Raw genomic sequence first — 15,855 nt, 5'->3', positions numbered from 1 at the left:
AGTTACTAGTCTTGGCTAAAAAGACCCCATAGAGATAATGTTCTTACTACAAATAAGAATGTTAATGGGGCTTTGTCACTCCTGTTAATTCATGGTCCAGACGGCCATGGTTTGAGAAGTTAAAAAGAATATTCTTTTATCATTTTACTGAGCTTCAGTTCACTTTAAGCTTTATCTGAAGCACACTGTAATGTGGAAAGATTTGTATCAAAGTTCTGTAGATTTTTCTCGTTATAAACCATTGAGGCAAAATGGTGGTGGTGGTGATGATGGGGAGATCTTAAAACCAGGCTCCAGAGCCCAAGCTTTTTGCACTATGGTATAACTTTGCCCAGAAGTTAGTGCCATCCACAATTGGAGTGCTGGTTCCTGAGAGAGCTAGCTCCCTCCAAAGTAGACTAAAGATAAACACCTATCCAGGAACGTTGCAGAGAGGGTTATTGGTCTTGGGAGGTTGTAACCATCATATGTATGTTCTCTTCAGTCAGAAGTTTCTCTGTATTACAGAGTTGTCAAGTGAGGAACAGTTAAGAGTTGTCTTCTTACTGAGTAAAAAATACTTATTGAGTGCTTACTATGGGCCAGGTTCTGTTCAAGTACTTTATAGGATGAGCTCATTTAAATAGAAGGGAAACTTATCCTCGGGGTACAGATGAGGAAATTAAGTTCCATCTCACAGCTTACAAGTGGTGGAACCAGCATTTGAACCCAAGCAGTCTGTTCCAGCATGCAGAGAATTTGATCAAAGGGGATGTAAATCCAAACTGTCACAAAATACCACACTAGGAGTTTTTATTTCTTCGGGGGCCTTTGAAGCACAAACCTTCAGGTGAATCTGAAGTTTCAAGCTGAGACCTTATCACTGTGGCTCACTTTAAAGAGGAACTGGCTGAGCTGAGAGGTAGCTATGGGCTATTAGCCATGGGCGTGTTGTCCCTGGAATTTTGGTGGCAGCATATGAATCCAGAATGATCATGGTATTTCAGACGATCTGGCCAAACTCTGGGTAATTCCTAGAGTACACAGATATCTTTTATTTAACTCTCACTGTAGAAACCGAGAGCCCCATCAGTGATCTGGACGCAGGTCCAGGAAGAAGACACCCTGACTGATGTGCCCCACAGTTGCCCAGAAAGCAGTCTGTGAATCTACAGGGTTCTCAGCAGTTTGCTCAAGTGTGATCGTGCTTAGCCCCAAGGCTGCAGTCCTTTTTTTTTTTTTTTAAGATTTTATTTATTCATTTGAGACAGAGATAGAGAGAGCACAAGGAGGGGGAGCAGCAGAGGGAGAGGGAGAAGCAGACTCCCCACTGAGCAGGGAGCCTGGTGCTGGGCTTGATCCCAGGACCCAGGGATCAGGACCTGAGCCAAAGGCAGATGCTCAACTGAATGAGCCACCCAGGTGCCCCCAAGTCTGCAGTTCTGGGTCCAAGTGTTGACAGTGCAGTGAGACTATCTGGATTCAAATCCTGCCTCTGCCAATTACCAGCTCTGTGACCCCAGATAAATATCTTAACCTCTCTGAGCTTCAGTCTCCTCCCCTACCTCATATTCTGACCATTAAACAACATGATGTATTTGAAACTTACCACAGTACCTGGTATGTAGCAAGCACTCTTTATTTTTTTTTAGAGAGAGAGAGGGTGAGCAGGGGGGAGGGGCAGAGGGAGAGAGAGAAGTTTAAGCAGGCTCCAGGGTCAGATTGGAGCCCAACACAGGGCTTGATCTCACGACCCTGAGATCATGACCTGAGCTGAAATCAATCATTTAACTGACTGAGCCACCTAGGCACCCAACAAGTACTCTTTAAATATTAGTTATTGCTATGGACTGAATGTGCCCACCTCTCAAAATGTCATAGGTTGAAGACCTAATCCCTAGTATGATGGTATTCAGAGGTGTATCCAGAGGGCCCTTGGGAGGTAATTAGGGGATAAAGGTGGAGCTCTCATGAATGGGATTAGTGTCCTTATAAGAAGAGACCTGAGAAAGAGGATTCCTCCACCATGTGAGGACAGAACAGGCCATCTGCAAACCAGGAAGTGAGCCCTCACCAGATGCTGGACCTCCAGCGCCTTGATCTTGGTCTTCCCAACCTGTAGAACTGTGAGAAATAACTGTTTGTTGTTTAAAGCTTCAGTCATGGTAATTAGTTACAACAGCCTGCGCTGACTAAGAGTTATTATTGCTGTTATATAATAAATGTGACTCAACTGTTTTTGAAGCGATTTGCATTTCTGGTAAAACATCATTATTTGTGAACCACTAACAGGTTGTCTTTCCCCACTGTCAAACAATGTAAAACATACCTTGACCTGCACATGTGTGGATTTCTGACCTTGTGACAACACCGCCCCCCAGTACACTAACAGTGGAAAACAAACAGGAGCATCTGCTGAGGGATTTCTGAGAGAACCAATGGAAACCGGCACTACATTCTCAGTCGGCTCCAAGCACGGAAAGAGAGGAACGTGCTAGGAGGGACATGTGCTAAGTAGTAAAAGGTGGAAAAAGCAAAGCACCCCCAGGCCTTACAAGAAAAAGCAGCTGTCTCCAGAGCCCACCTGCCACGTGCATTTACACAGCAGGAGGCCTCAGATCTCTTGGGCCTTTGCTCCCGCAGCTGTGACAGGCAAGACTCATAGTACGTAGTGTGACTCTCATCAGCACTAGGGGGGACCAACTCCTCCCTGTTTGCCTGGGACTTGTTTCCAGTTTGGGCGCCAGAAGTCCCCCATCCCTAATGGATAAAGAAGATGTGGTATATATACACAATGGAATATTATGCAGCCATAAAAAGGAATGAGATCTTGCCATTTGCAACGACATGGATGGAACTGGAGGGTGTTATGCTGAGTGAAATGAGTCAATCAGAGAAAGACATGTATCATATGACCTCACTGATATGAGGAATTCTTAATCTCAGGAAACAAACTGAGGGTTGCTGCAGTGGTGGGGGGTGGGAGGGATGGGGTGGCTTGGTGATAGACATTGGGGAGGGTAGGTGCTACGGTGAGCACTGTGAATTGTGCAAGACTGTTGAATCACAGATCTGTACTTCTGAAACAAATAATGCAACATATGTTAAGAAAAAGGAAGAGGGGGAAGATGGCAGGAGGGGAAGAATGAAGGGGAGTAGTCAGAGGGGGAGATGAACCATGAGAGACGATGGACTCTGAAAAACAAACTGAGGGTTCTAGAGGGGAGGGGGGTAGGGGGATGGGTTAGCCTGGTGATGGGTATTAAAGAGGGCACATTCTGTGTGGAGCACTGGGTGTTATGCACAAACAATGAATCATGGAACACTACAGCAAAAACTAATGATGTAATGTATGGTGATTAACATAACGATAAAAAATTTAAAAAAAAAGTCCCCCATCCCAGAAACCCCTTAGTCTCAGGCAAACCAGGATGGCCTGTCACCCTAAGGTCCAGCAACTTGCACAGAAGCCTCCGCAGCTCATGTCATTTATGTCGTGGGCCAGCACAGAGGGACAGCTGATGGGACCAGAGGGGCTAGAGCCTGGCTGAGTCCTGAGATTGCTCCTGGAAGGAGGAGTCCATGAGACATGTGCACGGAGGCCCAGAGAAGCAGGGCCAAGGTCAACTAGTACAGGGCAAGTGTGTGCAGGGACAGGACAGGCCCCGCGTGTCACTCCCAGCTTGTTCAAAGATTGGCATGCCTTGAAAACAATTTTCCACTTTGGATGATTATACAGGGAACAGGGAGAAAGTGACCTTCTTTGGTAAAAGTTATATATTCACCTGGCCTATTACGTTGAAGGTAAAGGAATTACTGCATATACTGACTATATGATTAAATTGTAAACGTCATTGTCTTTCATTTCCCAGTTTTCCATTTACTTTAATGAATAACTTTATCCATTTATGCCAAGAATATAGGCCTCTTACATGGTGCTAGGCTTAAAGTCCTCTAAAAATATCTTTTAAATTATTTTTTCTAATTATAAGTTGGTACAGTTCTCCCACTTTAGCTTGTTTTATTCTTTTTGTTTGTCTGTTCTTTGTTGTGTGGTTATTTGTTGTGTGAGTCTTGAGCCAGGCATCTGCTTAAGACACATATTAGGGTCTTAATTTTACATAGCCGTTTCTGTGAACAGCGGTATTGTGTTTAGCAGCATCCTGCTCTGATGGCTGACAGCAAGCACCTGCCGGCTGGCTGGTCTCAGAGGCCCTGTCGCAGCCTGAGCTTGGGGGCATGGGTTACAAAAACCCTCCAGAGGGGGAAGGCCCAGCACTCGCAAGGTTTCTTTATTTCCACGGGAGGGCACTGTCTACCGTGGAGGGGATGGGCCTGTGGTACCCCCGGAGGACTAAGGAGTCCTGCCTGGAAGTTTGGACTGACTGGCTGCCAGGTTCTGGTGTGTTCTAGGGTCATTTTAGCTCACCTGCCTCGCCCCTTATGACCGAGGCAGAGCCTCTGTGTGCTCTCGACAAGACTGAGACAGGCGCACTGGTGTCTGGTGGAGAGGAGTGGGCAAAATTACATCTAAGGGAGAGAGAGACAGCTGGATTGTGGAAGACTTCACAGACTTCATTTGGTGTGAAAACAATTAGGACTAATTGCAGACTTTGTCCAAGGGAAACAGGAGTGGGAAACAGTACTGAGTCGTTACACAGGTATTAAGCAGCCACTATATACATGATGACCTTTGGAGGCCGTGGGGTGCAGAGATGGCCCTGGAGGAGGAGCCCAGCCAGTGCAGGGTGGGGGTGCAGGCTTGTTCCCTCTGCAGCCTCCCCCCGACCCTCAGCTCAGACTCCTTGCCAACACAGAGCTTCCGGAGGGGCTTGCCAGTCCACAAGGCCAGGGGCACACACGGAGGCACCTTGGGCCATCCCTGGGCCAGCGTTTGCTGAAGATGGTTCCAGTTCTGGGGAAGACTGTTCCTAGTGACACGCTGAGTCTGCTCCTGGACCATGGCCTCCATCACTTTCTCTCTCCTCCTTCACACGCCTTCTTTGAAAATGGTATCGCATGCCTCTCCTGTGTGTGGCTCAGAGCTAGACCCTGCCACTGCCTTTCCACCGCACAAAAACTCCTCCCTGGGGGTTACGGCTGTTCTCTGCACCCCCGTTGGGGAAATGGGCCCTGGGGCATTCGTGACACCATCAGAGGGGCAGAGCAGAGGCAGGACAGAGGCTCACAGGCACCGCAGGGTGAACTGCTACTCAGCAGTGGGGCTCAGGGTGGCCTGACTGGGGCTTGAGGGAAGGCCGCTGACATGTCGCGAAGTGGCGCTCACATTGCATTTGATGTCCTACAGAGGAAACAGCACTCAGGCCTATCAAAGGAAGGGGCGCACTGGTGGAGGTCAGGGCCACACACCCCCACCCACTGCAGCCCACCCTGTCCCAGGTTCTCGGGGCAGTAACTTTCCCCTGCACCTGTCTTTGAGCTCATGGACAGAAGACATATGAATAACAAACGGACTTTCGACCTATCTTATTGCATCAGAAAGTAAATCAACCTTGAACTGTTAGTTTTGGATTTTATACAAAGAGATTGTGCTGCCATCCCCCTCTCTCTCCAGTCTCCTGATGATGTCTCTGTTGGTTTAAACTGTCCTGGGTAACCATTTCCTATCCCTTTTTCAATGGGATGCTCCCACATGTCTTTTGCTGAATGTCCTGTTCTCTGTTCACTTCTCAAAACACCGTCTGTTAGCGATTTGGAGTGAGTGGACACTGTTTTTCTAAAAATGATCTAATGACATGGGCTCTGTGAGAGCAATGCTCTTCTGCAGGGCACCTCTCCCCGCCACCCCCCCACCCCGCACCTCCGCCTGCCCCCAGGCACTGCCGGCCCTCATCCGGGGCACCCCGGCTGGCTGCTAAACCGCGCCTGCTCCTGCCTCAGCTCTGTTCCTGGAGCATCCAGGTCCCCAGTGAGTTCCGGGCAGACAGTGCAGAAAGATCTCTTTGCTCTTTTGTGTTACAGGCTGTCAACGGGCATACAACAGAAATGCTTGAACTTCCTGCGGTCTTCTAGGGACAGCCCCTCTTCAGTTCTTTCTCATAATAGGGCTCAGATAATGTGTTTAAAGCAGGGCCAGACGGGAGACAGAGCTGAGTGATGGACAATATTTTGTTGTTCCCTTTGACCAGGGAGGAGGCTTCAGTACCAGGCAGGCCTTTCAGTCCTGGCTCTGTTCCAGGGAGGTGGGCTCGGCCCCGGAAGGCCCCCCCACCCCTCCTACAGATGGTGGCCTGGTGTCTGTCCCATCAGTCTTCAGACGTGCGGCAACACAGCCTGGGAGGAGGTTGAGGCTCTGGGGCCACACAGGCCACACAGAACTTAACTCGCTATCTATGGAACTCTGTCCCATTGAATTTAGGAGAGGAAGCTCCAACTTTTAGAAACCATAGGAAAAGAAAAATCAAAAAATCAATCAATCAATAAAAGAAAAATCAAAGCATGTTGATCCAGTGGCAAACTTCAGTCTGTATGCAAATCACACTGGAATACAGCAAAATGTATATTGGCATGTCATTCATGATCCATGTGTTAATGGAAATAAAATTTTAAATGCCAATTTTAGGATGGTAAGGTCGAGGAAGAGACAGGTGTTTAAAGGAAACGATGTTTTTCCTTTCGTGTTGTCCCTTGTCTGTGTCGCCAGGGTATTACTCTGGGTAATTTTATAAATGCCAACACGTGCATTGCTTTCTGGACCACTCCAGGCTTCTGGTTGGGGCAACCCAGCACTATGGAATGAAATGGGGGCCATGGCTGTGTGGGGTTAGTGGGCAGAGGACAAGCCGTGGACCCTGGTCAGAATTCTATCTCCACCATTAGCCCGCTGTGCAAATCCTTACACAGAATTTGCTTTATAAAAGACAAAGAGAAGACAAGTTAGACAATGGGGATTCCAGACGGAATTTTCTCTTGGTCTGTATTTCATCTATTATTTTACTTGCTTCAGTATTTTTATTTCAATAGCAATAATTTTCAATTAAGAATTTCTATTCGAGGGGCACCTGGGTGGCCCTTTAAGTCTTTAAGTGTCTGCCTTCGGCTCAGGTCATGATCCCAGGGTCCTGAGATGGAGCCCCGCGTCGGGCTCTCTGCTCGGCGGGAAGCCTGCTTCTCCCTCTCCCACTCCCCTGCTTGTGTTCCTTCTCTCTCTGTGTCTCTCTCTGTGAAATAAATAAATAAAATCTTAAAAAAAAAGAATTTCTATTCGATTATTTCTTACATCTGCCTCTCCCCATCCCTGCCCCTCCCTTGCTTTCTGGTTCCTATGAATAACATGGCTAGATTTCATTTACTAGTTGGACAGGCATCTAGCAGAATGGCATTTGGAGGAAAGACTAAGAAAGGCCTTGGGGAAAGGGCTGCCCCCTGAAAGGGCAGCTGAGCATGGCACTGCCCCTCAGGAACAGGCAATCTGTGTTTACAAGGGTTCTTACCATTCCCTAAACTCAGCCCATCCGTCTCCACCTCTTGACTTGGCCAGTATACTTCTTCCAACCAGACAGCCATACTCTGATTTCTACCTGTCTGAAACCTGTCCATCCTCAGGGTTAGACTCAAAATGTGTCCTCATCCATGACTCCTTTCCTCTCCCTTGCCCACCCTCAGCTGGGAACAAGTCTCCCCTTCTCCCGTGAATGTTAATGGCACTGGGTTCCCCTTATGTCCCACCTATTGTTAATAGGACTGGCTACACGATTTCTTGGCTCCATGTGAAATGAAGGCACAGGGCCCCTTGTTCAAAACTTATTAAGACTTTACAAGATGGCTACAGCAGAGCATCATACCAAGTGCAGGGCCCTTTGAAGTGTGAGTCACACATCACTGCGCCCGATCCTCGCCCAGCTAGATGGCCAGATGATGACTGGGACACTCCAAGGGAAACTGAGGCCCACTGGACAAACATGATTGTTTAAATGCCTATTCAAATCCCCTCCTAGGGAACCTCCTTAGCTGCCCACCTTCCTGAGCCTGGCTTGTCGCCCCAGCACCTACATGCCTGGCTCTCCGCCTCTCCAGCCCTGAGCGGAGGGCGCTCTCTTGCCCCTTGTCCTTAAGTCTTGCCTTGTTGATTCCCCGGGTTGGCCACTAGGACAGGAACGGGGAAGAATCCATTGGTTATTTTCCACAATACCATCACATCTCCCTTTCTCTTTCTGTTCCCTCCTGTTGCCAGAAATTGCCAACACACGACTCTCACTGCCAGCATGCTGGTGCAAAAATGCAGTCACGCTCTTCTACCTATTCTATTTCCTTTTAATTATTTATTTGTTATTTATTTTTTTATGTATATATAAAATAAAATATTTTATTTATTCATTTGAGAGAGAGAGTGTGTGTGTGAGAGCATGAGCAGAGGGGAGGGTCAGAGGGAGAGGGAGAAGCAGACTCCCCACTGAGCAGGGAGCCCCATTCGGGGCTCAATCCCAGGACCCCGGGATCATGACCTGAGCTGAAGGCAGACCCTTAACCAACTGAGCCACCCAGGCACCCCCTACCTGTTCTATTTCTTTAAGTGGTAATATAGATACTTACCTGATGCAGGAATGGGAGTGTACTATCTCATTTAATGCTCTTAATCCTTTGAAGTACATGCTGCTATTATTATGCCTTTTACAGATAAGTAAACCAACTCAGAGAAGTTAAGCAATTTGCCCAAGATGATCAAGTTAAGGAATGCTTACTCTTAGCCACTGGGCTGTGTCGCCTCTGTACAGGCTAACTGAAGGCAAAAACTTGGTCTCTTTTCCCCATGGTACCACTTTTTGCATTCAGTCCTAGTGTGCTATTGGGGTTATTAAGAGCCCCCATTTATTGATAGTTCACCGTGTACCGCCCTAGGCTGAGAATTTGCAAATGTTCTCATTAAATCCTTAGCACATCTCTCCTAGCCGGGTTTTACTGCCCATTTTTCACAGATGAAGAAGCTAAGGCTTAGCAAGATTAAATCTCTCGCTAGGTCACATAGCTAGTAAATCGTGGCACTGGGGTCGGTCCTGACTCTAAATGCAGGGCTCCTAATCAAGCTAAGCTGCTCCCATGTCTTCTCTTTCCCATACCCTCTTCCCGCCACCCCCTCCCCTGCAAATCTGGCCCCTCTCCGCCTTACTCAGCCTTACCTTCCTGCTATGATCCATCTTCACACTGCCTCAGCCTCCATTAGAATCAGAGTCCTGGAGGCTCAATTTTTGCTTAACCCGCTGAATGATTTGGCTGCCTGTTGCACAATCCCAGCACGAAAAGAGATAGTTGCCCATGTTACCTGCCCTAGCCGTATGATTGGCACCTTCTGTATCTCAAGTTGTGGCCTCCTAATGTCCTAACAAGAATGCCAGAAGCAATGACATTCTGTATCACCACATGACTTCTAGAGATCGGACAGTGAGTAGTGAAGACATGCTACCAGCTGAGAGCTCTGCCAGATTTAAGATGAATGGAAACTTGTTCTCCTCTTACAGGTCTTCCATGAACTAACCTCATACATTTTCCCCTCTCAATTTTCAAGAAGTCTAATCAAGGCAATCTATGGAGAAAAATGGCCTCTCTGTTTCTTGGTCTTGTGGTAACTCTTTTTGAGAGTCAGGATAAGTCCCTGGAAACCAGGAGAAATCCTCCTGTCTTATGAGTGGCAAGTGGCCTGACTCTCTGCCTACTAATTGCTGACCTGTCCTTCACCTGTGTACACAGGTGCATGCACAAGTCCACCCCCACTCAGATCTCTATGAAATTCATTTGACCCCTGATCACAGGATGATTCATCCTATTTTTTAAAAAGATTTTATTTATTTATTTGACAGAGAGAGACACAGCGAGAGAGGGAACACAAGCAGGGGGAGCAGCAGAGGGAGAGGGAGAGGCAGGCTCTCCGCCGAGCAGGGAGCCCGATGCGGGGCTCGATCCCAGGACCCTGGGATCATGACCTGAGCCCAAGGCAGATGCTCAACGACTGAGCCACCCAGGCGCCCCCATCCTATTTTTAACCACTGGTGCCAGACTTGCCTATTCAATAACATGATGAGGTGGTCTCAAAACTAAGTCACCTGAGAAGTACCTGAAGAAAGAGATGATGGAGGTCAGAGAATGGTAGCGGGATACAACTCTAAATACCTAAAGTCCAACATGTAGACCAGAGAATTGACTTAGTCTATGTAGATCCCGAGGGGAGAATCTGGGTCCATTGGTGAGGTTACAAGGTAGGTAGGTATTGACTCAATATTTCCTGATATCAAGGTTTCCTGATAACTAGAGCAATTCTGCAATAGAATGGACTACCAGCGGGGTGGAGAGATTCCTGAATCTAAATATCTTCAAGCAGACACCACACAGTGGAGGGTGCCTCTGAGTGGGAAGCTGCCTAGTGCCTCTTGGTCAGCGATCATGTATGGGAACCCGATCTGTGCTCGGCAAGAGGCAGGTGCCAGGGATACAAGATTAAAAATGACTTAGACAGTGCTGTCCTGTGAGAACCTTTCCAACTCAGGGATTATGTTCCTCGGGATTTAATGCAGGATGAGGGCAGGAACAGCTTACACTTCTCTTGTGTGTTCATAATAACCAACACAGTGCTGAAGAGCCAGACCCACTGGTGACCATCTGAGGACAAGAACTGTATCCCCCATCTGTGCATCCTTTAGCACCTCGCATACTGTAAGCGTCCAAGAAATCGCTTTGAAGTTAATGAATGTGTGTCCAGAGAATACTCAATACAAGGCAATAAATGGATCCACAGCATCTAAAATATTCACTCACTGTTGAAGGGACCCATTCCAAACCCAGATAAAGAAGTGCCCCGATTTTCCAAGGTGCAATGAGTTACTTGACTTCAGTGGCCTCACTATAACCATCTGACCTTCCAATGGTAAAGCACAGCTCTTCTGAACATCTCCATGTCCGAGAGCCCCAGAAAGCACACCATGGGGCCCGTTAGATGACCATTTCAGCTCTCATCTTCCTTCTCATCTGAAAGTACCACTCACCTTGTTTTGAAGATATCAAAAGTTGATGACAGAAACCAGCAGAAGAGATGGATGTGATTTTCTGCATTGACTCCCATTCCCCTGGAAAACATTTAACCAGAAATAATGTAATAACTTACCTCTTATTTACCTTCCAAGCCTGAAGTCAAGATTTCAACACCAGCTGAGTCATCACTTAAGTCAATAGGTCAAAGTCTCTTCTGCAAAATTGATTTCCAGATATTTTCCACCGACTGAAATTATGTGAATAAGCTAATTTATTTATTCTTTTCATTGTTAACCAAACTCAGTACATTTTTCTCTTTTTTTCACTTTTCTTCAACTATAGCACATAGCCGTGTTTTCTACTGTTAAGAATAATGATTTGTTCCCTTATAGACGATACACAGCAGTCAACTTTCTCAGCTCTCTTTGGGCACTCTATTCTTTTGGTTTGGGGTTAATAGAGAAAAAAAATGATTGGGCCAAATCCAGACTTCATTGCTGTGTGATGTGGTCAAGTTGCAGAACCTCTCTGAGCCCCTGTTTCTTCCTGTAAAGGAGGAAAGATGAGGATGGTACAGCTCCCAGGGAGTTACGATGATTAAAGCACAATGCTTTCCACAGAATAAGGAGTCACTAAACATGAGTGAGGATGCTGGCATTTCCCTGAGGAGGAGCTATTCCAGCCTCAGAAAGGCCAATCTCCCCATCCTTTCTTTAACCCTACAGTGGTTCACCCTGTCTTTTGTGAGACAGGATCTTTGCATGGGTGTCAAGGCCACAGTGAACAGTAAGAATAGTAGGAAGTTTTCCTTCAAACAAAAGAGAATGGAAAGTTCTCCATAGTTTCTTTTGTGATAATGAAAAGCTTATTGCAAGGATCACTGTGTGCTTGAGGTGGATTTCACGCATGGCATCACCAGCCCGAAGGATATAAGAACTTTACCTGAAAGAGTAGAAAGATGTGATGAAGTGCAAACTTTTCTTTCTGTCCTGGGTTTAGATACAGCCTCTTCCCCAGGGCTGGGACTAAAGTGTAACGCAGGCTAGGCCTAGGGCATAAAATTTAAGGAGCTACAACCCTGAGGATGAGCACCTCCTTAAATTGTGCACCTTCACCCTCTCCCTTGCCCCACCCTAATCCAGGCCCTACTCCTCCCCCCATTGATACCCTCAAATGCAGTTTCTTTTCGGGATTTAGATCTGCAGAACCTGGTCATGGTTATGAGGGCAGGATTGGGGGGAGCTTGTAGAACCCTCTCTCTACCAAAAGAAAGGGAATAATTAATCACCACTGGTCACTGTGATTTAATAATTTAATAATTTTAATGATTTTTTCCCACATCTCCCAATTTTGGTGTGTTGGCACTGAGTACAAAGGGCTTTTCCAAATTACTCCTAGAGCAACTGTGCTAAGTTACCTTCACAAAAAACCTGATGCGTCCTTGGACAGGAGTAATTTGCATTCCATTGACTGATGTTATACATTGAAGAAATAAATTCTGGTCTGTCTCCACAAGACAAACGTTATGATAATTTTGTATAATAATTTGTAGTTCTTGGCTGATCAGACATTGCTGGGCCACATGAGTCCAGGTGAGCTCCTTTAGAGCAGATGGTGTCTTCTTGTCACTCTGCGTCCAGGCACCTGACATCACAGGTAGTGGGTGTTCAATAAACATTTGTTCAATGCCCATATGAATGAAGAAACACCAGGCTTATCAGAAATTAATGCTCGGCCTCTCAGAGCTAGGCCCTTTAAGTACCAAAAAGGGCAGAGCCAGAAATCCAGCCCAGCGATTAACGCACCAACCACTGTGACTTCCTCCCTGCGAAAACCAATTGTCCCTCTGGCTTCTGCTGACGTCCACTTGTCATGTTCTGTTTTGTGCGAGGCTGGGTTTCTAGCTTTCACCTCTGTTCTCAAAGTGTGACTTGGTATTGCAGCCCCTTCTAGCTCTATCCTTCCCCTCTGAGACCCGGGTCTGCCTGCAGGGCCCCCGACACAACCGACCCCCAGCAGCTCCGACCCCAGCTTGCCACGATCCTTCTCGTCTTGGCTTCTGATTGGTAATTATAAACACAGACTCAGCCTCGGAAGAGTTGAAATGCCTCGCCGCCCTGGGGGAGAGCCCTACTTTCGACTTCAGAGGACCTGGTGCCATCCTCAGCCGCCATCTTGAGAACCCCGCCACCAGCCACACGGGGGCTCCAGCCAGCAAGCTCTGCCCAGCGCCCTGCTGCCATGTCCTGCAGGTTGTTGACCCTCTTCTGGCCCTCAGGCCCTTGGGCCTGGTCTCCTCAACCAGCTTGAACAGACCTCTGATAGCCTGAATACGCTCAGACATTAATGTCAATGGAAATTATTGTTTTAGTACAGTGATGTGGGCCTCAGAGATTAATGCACAGAAAAGTAATTAAAATAATGAGACTAATGGGCGCCTGGGTGGCTCAGTTGGTTAAGCGGCTGCCTTCGGCTCAGGTCATGATCCTGGAGTCCCGGAATCGAGTTCCGCATGGGGCTCCCTGCTCGGCAGGGAGTCTGCTTCTCCCTCTGACCCTCTTCCCTCTCGTGCTCTCTATCTCTCATTCTCTCTCTCTCAAATAAATAAATAAAATCTTCAAAAAAAATAAAAAATAAAATAAAATAAAATAATGAGACTAATAAGCAGAAAATGGAGTAAATACCTATCTCCTGCTGGCATGCAAAGAAGTTGGAGCCAGGTAGATGAAACTAACCCAAGATCACTTATAAGTGCATGCATTAGCATGTGAAAATCTTCCCCAGTTTGAAATTGGTGCCATGAGGCACAGTGAGTACCCGTAGCCTCCCTTGGACACCCTTTGCTACAAGTATCTTGGAAAACATACCAAAATATCATCTATTTTCTTCTTCATTGTCAGTAGGTAAATGGCAACATTTTTACCTAAGGAAACTGAAAAAAAATTTAAGGGACCATTTTATTCAGCTTGACTCTACAGGTATTTCAGTTTGTGAGTATTAGACATATGGAGAAGTTGAGATATAACCAAAGATACTCATAAAATACATTTAAAAAGAGTTCTGATGATTTTCCCATATCTGATTCCCACAAAAGTCAGCGTGGAAACAGTAGCAGAGGAAAAGAGACAATACCCAATGTGACCTACACCAGCTGAATGGTAGAGACATAAATCCGCACATTCTTTCTGATCACAGTTAGTGATTTGGCCAGAAAAACCTAGAGCTTTAAAAATGTCTAAATTATTTGAATTGATGATTCCTCTAGTAAGAATCTATCCTGCAAAAAGAACTAGATAGCCAAAGATTCCTAAATACAAAAGTTCATTGCAGCTCATACATGATAATGATCATCTGAGAACAAACTAAATGCTCAACAATAAGCAAGTTGTTACATACATCATGACATACACGAGAGAATCATAGGCAGTCATTACATTTTCTAAGTCAATTTAATGACATGGGAATATATTCAAGTTACAATGTTAATGAAAGAAAGAAGACAAAGTTGTATGTGCCATATGATTTAAATTATATACAAAACAATTCTTTGCATAGAAAAAAAAGACAAGATGGAAAAAAAGACTATATAACAGACCATTGACACCATTAAAAAAGAAGGAAAGAAAAAGAAACATGGGCACTGTTGACTTCTGGATGATGAGACTGTGGATGAGTGCTGTTTATATCTGATAGGGTGACAGGTGAGGTATCAATTACTCTTTACTACAGGCTTTGTGTTTCTAGCATCAGTGAAACAAAACAATACCTCATGCTTTAGAAACTGTCACCCATGGAAGATCTAAGAACAGAGATACCAAAAGAAAAATGATCAGAAAGAATGATCAAAGGGAACTTCTTTCTCCCCCCTCCCCACCCTCAGGTTGGGGTGGCAGCAGAACCACCCCCAGACCAGTGTGGGGAGTCCCAAAGCAGAGGAGAGGTGAATCTCACTTCAGGGGTGGGGGGCAGGGGAGGGGTGCATGGGTAGCATGGGGAGACATCACGTCACGGGGAGAAGTCTCCTGCGTGGCGGGATAGCACCAGAGCGTGGTGGTGGGGCCATGATTCCAGTGTCTGGGCAGATGGGCTTGAATGCAGCTTCATGAAGCCCCCCATGCCAGGGTTGGGCACAAGAGCCAAATTTTCCCAAGGTTAAAGAAGGGAGTGGTACTTCACTGAGAAAAGGCCCTTTTTGGTATAGAAAGGGTCCCAGGGCTGAGACAAAGGGGCCCCTGGTCAGAGGATGCAGGAGGGATGTCTTACTATGGACTAAATGGGGGCAAGTGGGACATTAGCTTGTGTGGGGGGGCATGTCAGGTGGATGTACCTGAGCACCAGCAGAGATGGTTACCTGGCAGAAGGGGCCAGCAAAAACCCCAGCTGCACAGGCAGAGGTGGACGCCTCTCTCTGCCCCACTAAATACACTAACGTGGTATTTGCATAAGTCTCCCCCTCCCCACTCAGGCTTCCTTCTAACCCTAGGGGGCAGAAGAAGCATAAAGGGTCAACCTAAATGGGACTGGATTGCTGCCAAGCATCTGGGAGATAAGGTTACCCATAAGTGACTAGGTTAAATTTCACAAAAGACGGCTCAGACTCAGAAATTCAAGTGTGTGTGGAAAATAAAGTTGTATTGTATACACCTGAGCTTATGACCTATGAAGTATGTACTCCTTGCATATATTTTCGTGACTTTCAAATTTTCAGTAATGACCATATTTTATATCTTAAAAGATTACTTAAAAGAAAAGCATTGCATCCACACAAAGTTGCATAAGGTGGATGGAAAGTCACCCTTGGTCCTGAAGATCATCCTGCTACATGACCAGAACTTGTGTGTCCCGAAGAGCCAGGACCTCACTCTCAGAGAGAACCTGGAGCCGCAACCACAGCTT

This window comes from Eumetopias jubatus, unplaced genomic scaffold, assembly GCF_037043125.1.
Source record: "Eumetopias jubatus isolate StellerSeaLion01/CBP00866 unplaced genomic scaffold, mEumJub1_p1.0 scaffold_1, whole genome shotgun sequence".
Taxonomy (NCBI): domain Eukaryota; kingdom Metazoa; phylum Chordata; class Mammalia; order Carnivora; family Otariidae; genus Eumetopias; species Eumetopias jubatus.
Note: the sequence above shows the minus strand (reverse complement) of the source record.